The sequence below is a fragment of the Chiloscyllium plagiosum genome, unplaced genomic scaffold (genome assembly GCF_037043375.1).
Source record: "Chiloscyllium plagiosum isolate Xiang-an unplaced genomic scaffold, Cpla_swu_hap1 HiC_scaffold_48, whole genome shotgun sequence".
In the NCBI taxonomy this organism is placed as follows: Eukaryota; Metazoa; Chordata; class Chondrichthyes; order Orectolobiformes; family Hemiscylliidae; genus Chiloscyllium; species Chiloscyllium plagiosum.
Window position 1 is genome coordinate 33,366,653 of NW_028270186.1, and position 9,538 is coordinate 33,376,190.

Consider the following 9,538-nt stretch of genomic DNA (forward strand, 5'->3'; position numbering starts at 1 on the left):
TTCGTAGTGTTTTAAAAGACGCACGAACAAACGGACAAGGAAGGAATTTAACATTGAAAGAAAGAAAACGTGTGGGTGTGGTTTAATTTCGAAGTTGGTTGTTTTCAGACACAAAGGCCATTTCATGAACACGTTCAGCTGAATAAGACTGAGTATAAAAAGTTCATGGATTTGAAAGGTGTAGCGTATTATTCAAGGTGAAGCATTCTAAATGGGGCTGATATCATAAAATAACTGCAGGCAGAAGTTGCATCCTAATGGGTAGCAATTGAATCGTCACTTGAAGACGCAACACCTATTTTAAACATTTGATCACATTCATATGATATTGGGTGTATTTCACACTTTCTTATCTCCACCACCAAGTAGACCCTGTCTTTTTTGTATTTTTAACCCTCTGTACTTTTTTGCAGCACACCAATTCAGCTGAAAGATGCTCAGACTAAAATTGACGGTCCTATGCGATCAGTGTATTTTTTTTTTGATTATTACAATGACCATTGCGAGTTTGCAACAAACCGCATAACATGAAACCAGATCAACATCGATTTTCTCGGAATTTAACGCAGTGCACATGGGAAACGTCATCCATCTACTAATAAATCACCTTCGGCTCTCTCCCCACACTTGTCTCTTCAAGTTTTAAGTATTTGTAGTATGTTTGTTGATCAAGGTGTCATTATCCAGAAAAGGTCATTTCTCAATCCACAAAAACTGGTACTTTTCCATAAACTTGACTTTGCTCAATATCACCTTCCATCCGTACCTCTTAACACGACGACAAATCGAAGCTGCTCCATGTGATGCTCAAACTTAAAACTTCGGCAGAGCACAGCCCACGATACTGGCACAGGGATACCTTGCACTCGTCACCTGCAGCATTGAAGCGACACATTAATGCTTACCTCCACATTCCTGGCTGTACCTTAACGGTAAGGAACCGAGCTTCTCTGATTCCATAGCTGGTAACTGGCATGATGCGATCTTCTTCACCAGTGGTTCTGACCCCGTTTGAGGAATGTGGTGAGCTACTCATTGCAAAGATGGGTAGTTTGTTGAAATGTACAAATTCAACATTTGCATTGCCTGACCCATGAGCCTTTTATTTTGTTTTTCATCGGTAGAAATGTTCAAATCGTCATCTTGAACAGACTCAATGACAGATCGCCATTGTGTCTCTGGCATCAAATTCCAAAGTGTAAACCACTCTGAATTCTTCCACCACAGTCTGCTATTTGGGAAGAGTTCATGTTATGGGAAATGCACTTCCCCGTGTGTCAACTGCTGCTCCCAGCATGCGCTCTGCCACTGCACTTATTTTCCTTCTGACATTTGCTCACTGTGTTGCTGTGATCATGCAGTGACTTGGTGTCGTACAGCCCAAGAAAATGATACAGATCAAGGTTTTTGCATTGTTGAATTCAGTTGTCAGTTTAGCCTTATTTAGGATTTTGAAATTGTCTGTCCTTACGCAAGGGCGTGTCAAAAATATCTGAGCAGAAGAAAGATGTTCCCAATAATGACACTGAGCACTATGCACTCTCCTCTAGTTTGTAAAACGATTCCTCACACACAACTTTACATCTCCTGCTGTCACCAGCCCTCCACTCCATTGACTTCAAATCTTCACAGAATTCAACAGATCTTGTTGCATAGCCATTTCTTAATTTTTGCTCTGATCAGTGAGCAGAGTGTCACAGTGGGAGTGCGCTTGCCCCACACCCAGAGGTCAGACGATACTCTTGGAACCATACTGTGCTATTTATCATTTCACCAATACCAAGGAGAAATAGCTATGGTGTGCATAATTTACGCAATTCACTTATTCATAAGATCAGACGGATGCACGCGCAGCTGACGAGGTGGCCGAGAGGTTAAGGCGATGGACTGCTAATCCATTGTGCTCCGCACGCGTGCGTTCGAATCCCATTCTCGTCGCTGTTTCCGACTATTCTGAATGTTGCTGTTTTTGGATGATCACATCTGTCTTATTGAAATTGGAACTCCAATAGTGTGTTTATTTGCTTCGACGCTATTATAAAGTTTCAAAGAATAATTTGATTTTGTTGCCTAAACTGCATTGAAATGTAGATTGAGTTGGAATAGTTAAAAGGAACTCCATTTTCTTTTCCAAGTCAATTACCGTGAACTTTTATTGTCTGAGTAGAGATCCAGGAAAACCAAATAACGAGAGATGCGAGTTGCATGTTTATGCAGTGGGATTCGTAATAAGTGTTTTGTCAGATGAAATCTGTAGCAGGTTGGGTAGAAGTGATTCACCTTGGTGAAAAGAGCACAGAGAGACAGCACAAAACAATGGAGATCTTTCAAAAGTGGCAGGGGCTGGGTGTAGGAGCCCCCAATAACTGGCTGTAAATGCACAGTAGAGAATTACCGATGTGGGTGCCCTGCATGGGCAGGGACAGACCTACACATTGGTCTCATCCTTTCTCTTGCTCTAGCCATTGGTGAAGGTTGGACAAAAGACACATATAAACAAAAGATATGGGAAACAAGCTCCCTCTCGTTATACACACACTTGATGCATCACATTGAACTATGAAAAAACTGGAGAAGTCAGCAAGTTAACTGCAGGGACTGAATCTAAACTGTGGATCAATAACTGCAGATTAATGCAGCATAAACATGAAATGATTGCAAGAGTCTTTAAACACATGTCATTAACAGACGTTTCGTTCTAATACACGTGTGGCTGAATGAAGCAGCAGTGAATCCCATTTTTACCCACAGTCTTAAGCACGCAGACACATTTCCCCAAGAGTGACGCAGGCCTCTGGAGAAAACAAGCAGAAAGTAAGATTTCACCCACTTGGCTGATATTGTCCCATTTCAGACTTCAACACCAGTGTCCAGTTACAGCAAAGAAAGAAAGCATTATGCCTCTCCTGTCCCAGTGTTCCTGACCCATTCTTTCCCCATCACTCTGTAGTTTGTACTTTTTCACCTCGTTCTTGCTGCAAAAAGGATCATTGCTCACGCCCGTTTTTTTCCTGTCTTGCCGAACCGTAACGCTTGATGTCTTTGCTGCTTGAAGATCTGCCAATCTCAACCTGGGTACACCTAATGACCCTTCATCAACAGCCTTCTGCGACAAGAAATAATACAGATGCAGAACTGTCTGAGAGAATAAATGCTTCCTCATCTCTGTTTTAATTGTGAGATCCGCATTCTAATATGAAGTTAAAAATCGCACAACACCAGGTCATAGTCCAACAGGTTTAATTGGAAGCATTAGCTTTTGGAGAGCTGCTCCTTCATCAGGTGTTTGTGGAGTACACAGTTGTAAGATACAGAATTTATAACAAATGGTTACAGTGTGATGTAACTGAAATTATACATTGAAAAATAACTTGATTGTTTGTTAAGTCTTCCATCTGTTAGAATGACTACGTTAGGTTCATTTCTTTCTTATGTAAATCGCAAAATTTTCTTTTCATAGTTAAACTCTCAGGTGAACTTTAACAATTAGTGTCAACCTGGATAATCTGTTGAAGGTGTTAGTCCCTGTGTGCTGTGTCCGTGCCATAATGTTTAGACTGACGCTAAACTAAAAAAAAAAACACGCTGCAGGCAAGGATGCTTTGAGGCATGGTACTTTGGTGAAACCGAGCAGATGCTACAGAACGGATGTATGGCGACTGCACATCAATTAACATACCGGTGTGCCCCTTACCTGTTGGGGAACACTTCAGTAGTCCAGGACATTCATAGCAGCAGAGATGTGGAGAAACAGATTGGGAAACAAATTTTGGAAAGGTGCAGAAGCCACAGGATATTCGTCATGGGTGATTTCAACTTCCCATTTATTGATTGGAAGCTCTTTAGATCAAGTAGATTGGACGGGGAAGTGATTGTGCAGTGTGTTCAGTAAGCTTATCTAACTCAGTATGTAGATTGTCCGACCAGAGGGGAGGCCATATTGGATTTGGTCCTCGGTAACGAACCAGGACAAGTAATGGGCTTGTTAGCGGGTGACCATTTTGGTGATGATGAACACAATTCAGTGACTTTCACCTTGGTTATGGAGGGAGATAGGTGCATGCAACAGGGTCGGTTTTACAATTGGGGGGAAGGGTAAATACAATGCTGCAAGACAGGATCTGAGGAGCATAAGTTGGGAGCATAGGATGTCAGGGAAGGGTGTCATTGAAATGTGGAACTTTTTCAAGGATACGACGTGTCCTTGATATGTATGTACCTGTCAGGCAGGAAGGAGATGGTCGTGTGAGAGAACCTTGGTTAACGAGGGAGGTAAAGAGGAAGAAGGAGGCTTACATAAGGTTGAGGAAACAAGTTTCAGACAGAGCGTTGGAGGGATACAGGATAGCCAGGAGGGAGCTGAATAAAGGGATAAGGAGAGCTAAGAGAGGGCATGAAAAATCTTTGGCGGGTAGGATCAAGGTTAACCCTAAGGCCTTTTATGCGTATGTGATAAACATGAGAATGACGAGAACGAGGGTAGGTCCGATCAAGGACATTATTGGGAGACTGTGTACTGAGTCGGAAGATTTAGGAAGGGTCTTGAATAAGAACTTTTCTTCAGTATTTACAAATGAGAGGGACCGTATTGTTGAAGAGGAGAGTATGAAATGGACTGGTAAGCTAGAGGAGATACTTGTTAGGAAGGAAGATGTTTTGGGCATTTTGAAAAACCTGAGTATATACAAGTCCCCTGGGCCTGACAGGATATATCGTAGGATTATGTGGGAAGAAAGAGAGGAAATTACAGAATCATTGGCAATGATCTTTTCGTCTTCACTGTCAACGGGGGTAGTACCAGGGGACAGGAGAGTGGCAAATGTTGTGCTTCTGTTCAAAAAAAGGAATAGGCAAAACCCCGGGAATTACAGGCCTGTTAGTCTTACTTCGGCGGTAGGCAAAGTAATGGAAAGGGTACTGAGGGATAGGATTTATGAGTATCTGGAAAGACACTGCTTGATTAGGGACAGCCAGCACGGATTTGTGAGGGTAGGTCTTGCCTTACAAGTCTTATTGAATTCTTTGAGGAGGTGACCAAGCATGTGGATGAGGGTAGAGCAGTGGATGTAGTATACATGGATTTTAGTAAGGCATTTGATAAGGTTCCCCATGGTAGGCTTATGTGGAAAGTCAGGAGTCATGGGATAGTGGGATATTTGATCAGTTGGATAGAGAACTGGCTAACCGGTCGAAGTCAGAGAGTTGTGGTGGATGGTAAATATTCAATCTGGAGCCCAGTTACAAGTGGAGTTCCGCAGGGATCAGTTCTGGGTCCTCTGCTGTTTGTAATTTTTATTAATGACTTGGATGATGGAGTCGAAGGGTGGGTCAGTAAATTTGCAGATGATACGAAGATTGGTGGAGTTATGGATAGTGAGGAGGGCTGTTGTCGGCTGCAAAGGGACTGAGATATGATGCAGAGCTGGGCTGAGGAGTGGCAGACGGAGTTCAACCCTGTCAAGTGTGAGGTTGTCCATTTTGGAAGGACAAATAAGAATGCGGAATACAGGGTTAACAGTAGGGTTCTTAGTAAGGTGGAGGAGCAGAGGGATCTTGGGGTCTATGTTCATAGCTCTTTGAAAGTTGCCACTCAGGTGGATAGAGCTTGTAAGAAGGCCTATGGTGTATTAGCGTTCATTAGCAGAGTGATTGAATTCAAGAGTCGTGAGCTGATGTTGCAGCTGTACAGGACCTTGGTAAGGCCACATTTGGAGTATTGTGTGCAGTTCTGGTCGCCTCACTTTAGGAAAGAAGTGGAAGCTTTGGAGAGGTTGCAGAGGAGATTTACCTGGATGTTGCCTGGAATGGAGAATAGGTCGTACAAGGATAGGTTGAGAGTGATAGGCCTTTTCTCATTGGAAAGGCGAAGGATGAGGGGTGACTTGTTAGAGGTTTATAAGATGATCAGAGGAATAGATAGAGTAGACAGTCAGAGACGTTTTCCCCGGATACAACAGAGTGTTACAAGGGGACATAAATTTAAAGTGAAGGGTGGAAGGTATAGGGGGGATGTCAGAGGTAGGTTCTTTACCCAGAAAGTGGTGGGGGCATGGTATGCGTTGCCTATGGGAGTGGCAGAGTCAGAATCATTGGTGGCCTTTACGTGGCAATTGGATAGGTATATAGATAGGTGCTTAAGCTAGGACAAATGTTCGGCACAATATCGTGGGCCAAAGGGCCTGTTCTGTGCTGTATTGTTCTATGTTCTATGTGGTACATTGGACCTCAGACTTTTGGGTGACCATCATCCAAGGCGGACTTCGGAACACGTAGCAGCTGAAAGTGCCCGAGCAGAGGTTGATAGCTAAGTTCGATACCCATGGTGATGGCTAGAGCCGGGACCTTGGGCTCATGTCACAGTACAGGTGATCCCATTACCCTATCTACAAACAGAGACCCACACACACGCATATACACGTTTGTGGGGTGAATTTGTACTTGCAGAGTTACATTGTACTTTGCTCAAAAACTGCATGAATCCATGTAAGTCTCTATTAACTCATTTTATACAATTAGCATCAGTCTAAACATTTTTGGAACAGACAGCAGCGCACGGGGCCTAACACCAATTCTTAAAGTTCATCTGAGAATGTAACTTCAAAATAAAAAGTTTTGCGCTTTACTTATGAAAGAAGTGAAGCTAACACAGTCATTCTTATAGATGGGAGACTTAGCAAACAATTAAGGTATTTTTCAATGTATAATTTCAGTTACATCACACTGTAAACTTGTGCTATAAATTCTGTGTCTTACAACTGTGTGCTCCACAACCACCTAATGAATGAGCAGCGGTCCGAAAGCTAGTATCTTTGATGTTTTGTAATGTCAGGAATTCATGTTCAATTTACGATTTTCATAATGAACAACAAATATTTTTCCCTGACTGGAAATCAACATTGGGAAATAGCAGTGAGAGAGCTGAAGTTCAACACTTTCACAACAAGGAAGACATATTCAATGCTTGCAAATTTTCTTGGTGAATTTGTTTTTGCCTTATTGGTTCAGTTGAAAAATGACAGTCATTGAGTTTTTAAAAGCATGGTGAGAGGCCCTTCAGCCTATTGCATCATTATCAATCATCAAACATCTTGTTTGTAAACACAGTTTCCAGCACGTGACTCATCGCCTGGTGTGTTGTAAAATGTCAAGTCTTCAGTTAAATTGTCATTCAATTTCTTCAGGGCTTAAGTGGTACAAAACACCTCTGTGAACTAACAGTTCTGAGAATGAAACTCTTTCTCAGAGCCGATTATCAGTTTTCCTCAAAATCCTGTGGAAAATGTTTATGCACTCAGATTTGAATTGGTGTACCCTGTTTCTTCTTCAGCTTCCTTCTTCTTTCTATTAAATGGTTTAGATTCCCATACAGACACAATGTGCAGGTTGCAGAACTCACGTGTTTGTACTTTCACTGATACTCTGTCTCGCCGGGAGCTGCAGTCCTTCCCCACGCTGATTCAGACAGCACTGTCCTTCCTGTGACATTTACCATGGAGAATGCAAGGACAGACACTAATAACCCGCACTTGGAAACGAGCGGCAGTTTTAAAGCATTTACACTGCCTCAGCGAGGAATTGAGCTCCTAACTCCCGCATAACATACGGCGACACTAACCACTATACTACCGAGGACAACAGTTTCAAAGGAGACCCTTCATCCCGTTGTGGCTCCATTTGTCAAAAACAGCTGCTTAACGATCCGAATCGCTTAGCCCATAGCTTTATAGGTATTGGCAGAACACATTCTCATCTGAATATTTCTTCAGGTTATAAGGGTTCCTGCCTCCCTGACCCTTACAGACACAGTGTTGCAAATTCCAACACCTGCCGGCCTATAATGCTTTTCCACACATCTCCTTAAACCTTTCTGTCTTTCTCATTAAATTTCTGCCCCCCTATGATCGATATCGCCGTCGATTGGAAACGCTGCTTTCAGTCTACCTAATACATATCTCTCATGATTTTGTACAACTTAACCATGCCTTCTCGCAAACTCCTCTGCACGGTGACAAACAATCCCAGTCTGTCCTGTCTTTCTTCATGACTGAAACGGTTCAGATCAGACACTATCCGAGTGAATCACTCCTGCACCTTTCCCAGTGCGATCACATCCATGAACTTATATGAACTGCAGGCAATACTCTGGGTAGAACCGAATGAACCGTTTTTACGTTGTCGCACCAGCATACTGTGTGGCTCTGCAGCATTTATCGGCTTGTGGTCCGGGGACACGTGGAAGCCAAAGGAGACAGGACGGCAGTTTCCTTCCCTGAAGGTCGTCAGTGAAACATATGGGTCTTTCAGGCAACGGATTTGGCATATCCTTAATTGGAAGTTTTTCTTGCATTCATATTTTACCATTGTCGTGGTGTGGTGGTAATCGAACCCATCGCCTTGGAATGCTACCTGGCCTTTTGTATTGACAATCAAGCGATAATACCAGCAGGCTATCGCAGAAAACCGTCACAGCTGATCTGTTCCAATAGAGTCTCTTTTTTTCCCAATTATTCTCAGTGACCATTTATTGAGTCTCAAGTTCCAATAATCTCTGGTCCATGTCAGTAAAAACCGCTAAAGGTGAATTGATCACACAGCGACTATATCCAAACGGATCGAATGATTTAAACCTGCCAATGAAGAGATTGGGGCATGGTCATCCAGCAACAGTGAGTAGATGGTATCAACGTGAAAGTGTACGTTAGATTGTGCAATGCCTCAGTCAAATGGGACGAGGGTCGGAAAAGAGAGTTAGGGTGAGTGGGAGGGAGAGACACCTTCAAGAACTTTTGGGGTTAAATGCGGATACATGAAACGCAGAAATATCAGAGAACGAAATTCGATGGAAAACAAATCATCACCTCGGAGAATATTATCATGTAAAAACGAGTAATTTCTTACCGTGTTTCACCAAAATTAAAACTTTGAGAGATCTGACTGTCATGATGTAGAATCGATCCGAAGTCATAGCAAACACAACGCAGTTGACGAAATACTAAACGGTTGCAGCATTCTACAGACCACGCTTGCCAACTGCAGCTAGTATTTTAGCAGAGGAAATGTCAGAAATAAAACACAACATCAGGACATAACGACAGGTATGTGGGAACTCAGAATGGGCTGAATCTTTAAGTTTAACGTCCCCAGAGTCTGTGGAGATTCCATTAATGAGAGTATTGGAGGATGGGATTTTAATGAAACTCTTGAAACTCATGGGACTGTGCAGGAAATTGTTCAAATTTATGCTTCAGTAGCATTTAACATCGGCCACTTCATCACTTTGCCCACACAAGGCAATAGTAACTGTTGCACGCAATCACAGTTAATTCCAGTTCCAGACCCGGAATCAGGGAAACTGTGTGAAGCAGCCATGAAGATCATGGAATGACGGAAGAGCAGCGCGTATATTTCCGAGGTTGGGATTGCTCCTGGTCAAAAACGGGGCGGAAGGAAATATTTGCCCCCATTTATAATATTATAGCCATAAGCAGTATATGTTGCTGAGGTAGCCAATTGGCGCATCTAAAGATGGTTAAGACTT

The 9,538-nt window shown here is 42.7% G+C and overlaps 1 non-coding gene across 1 annotated transcript; it reads left to right on the forward strand.

Moving 5' to 3' along the window:
• The first annotated feature begins 1,856 nt into the window (after positions 1-1,856).
• Positions 1,857-1,938, forward strand: trnas-gcu (transfer RNA serine (anticodon GCU)). The gene has a single exon. It is a non-coding gene; the product is annotated as a tRNA-Ser (tRNA).
• Positions 1,939-9,538: the final 7,600 nt, after the last annotated feature.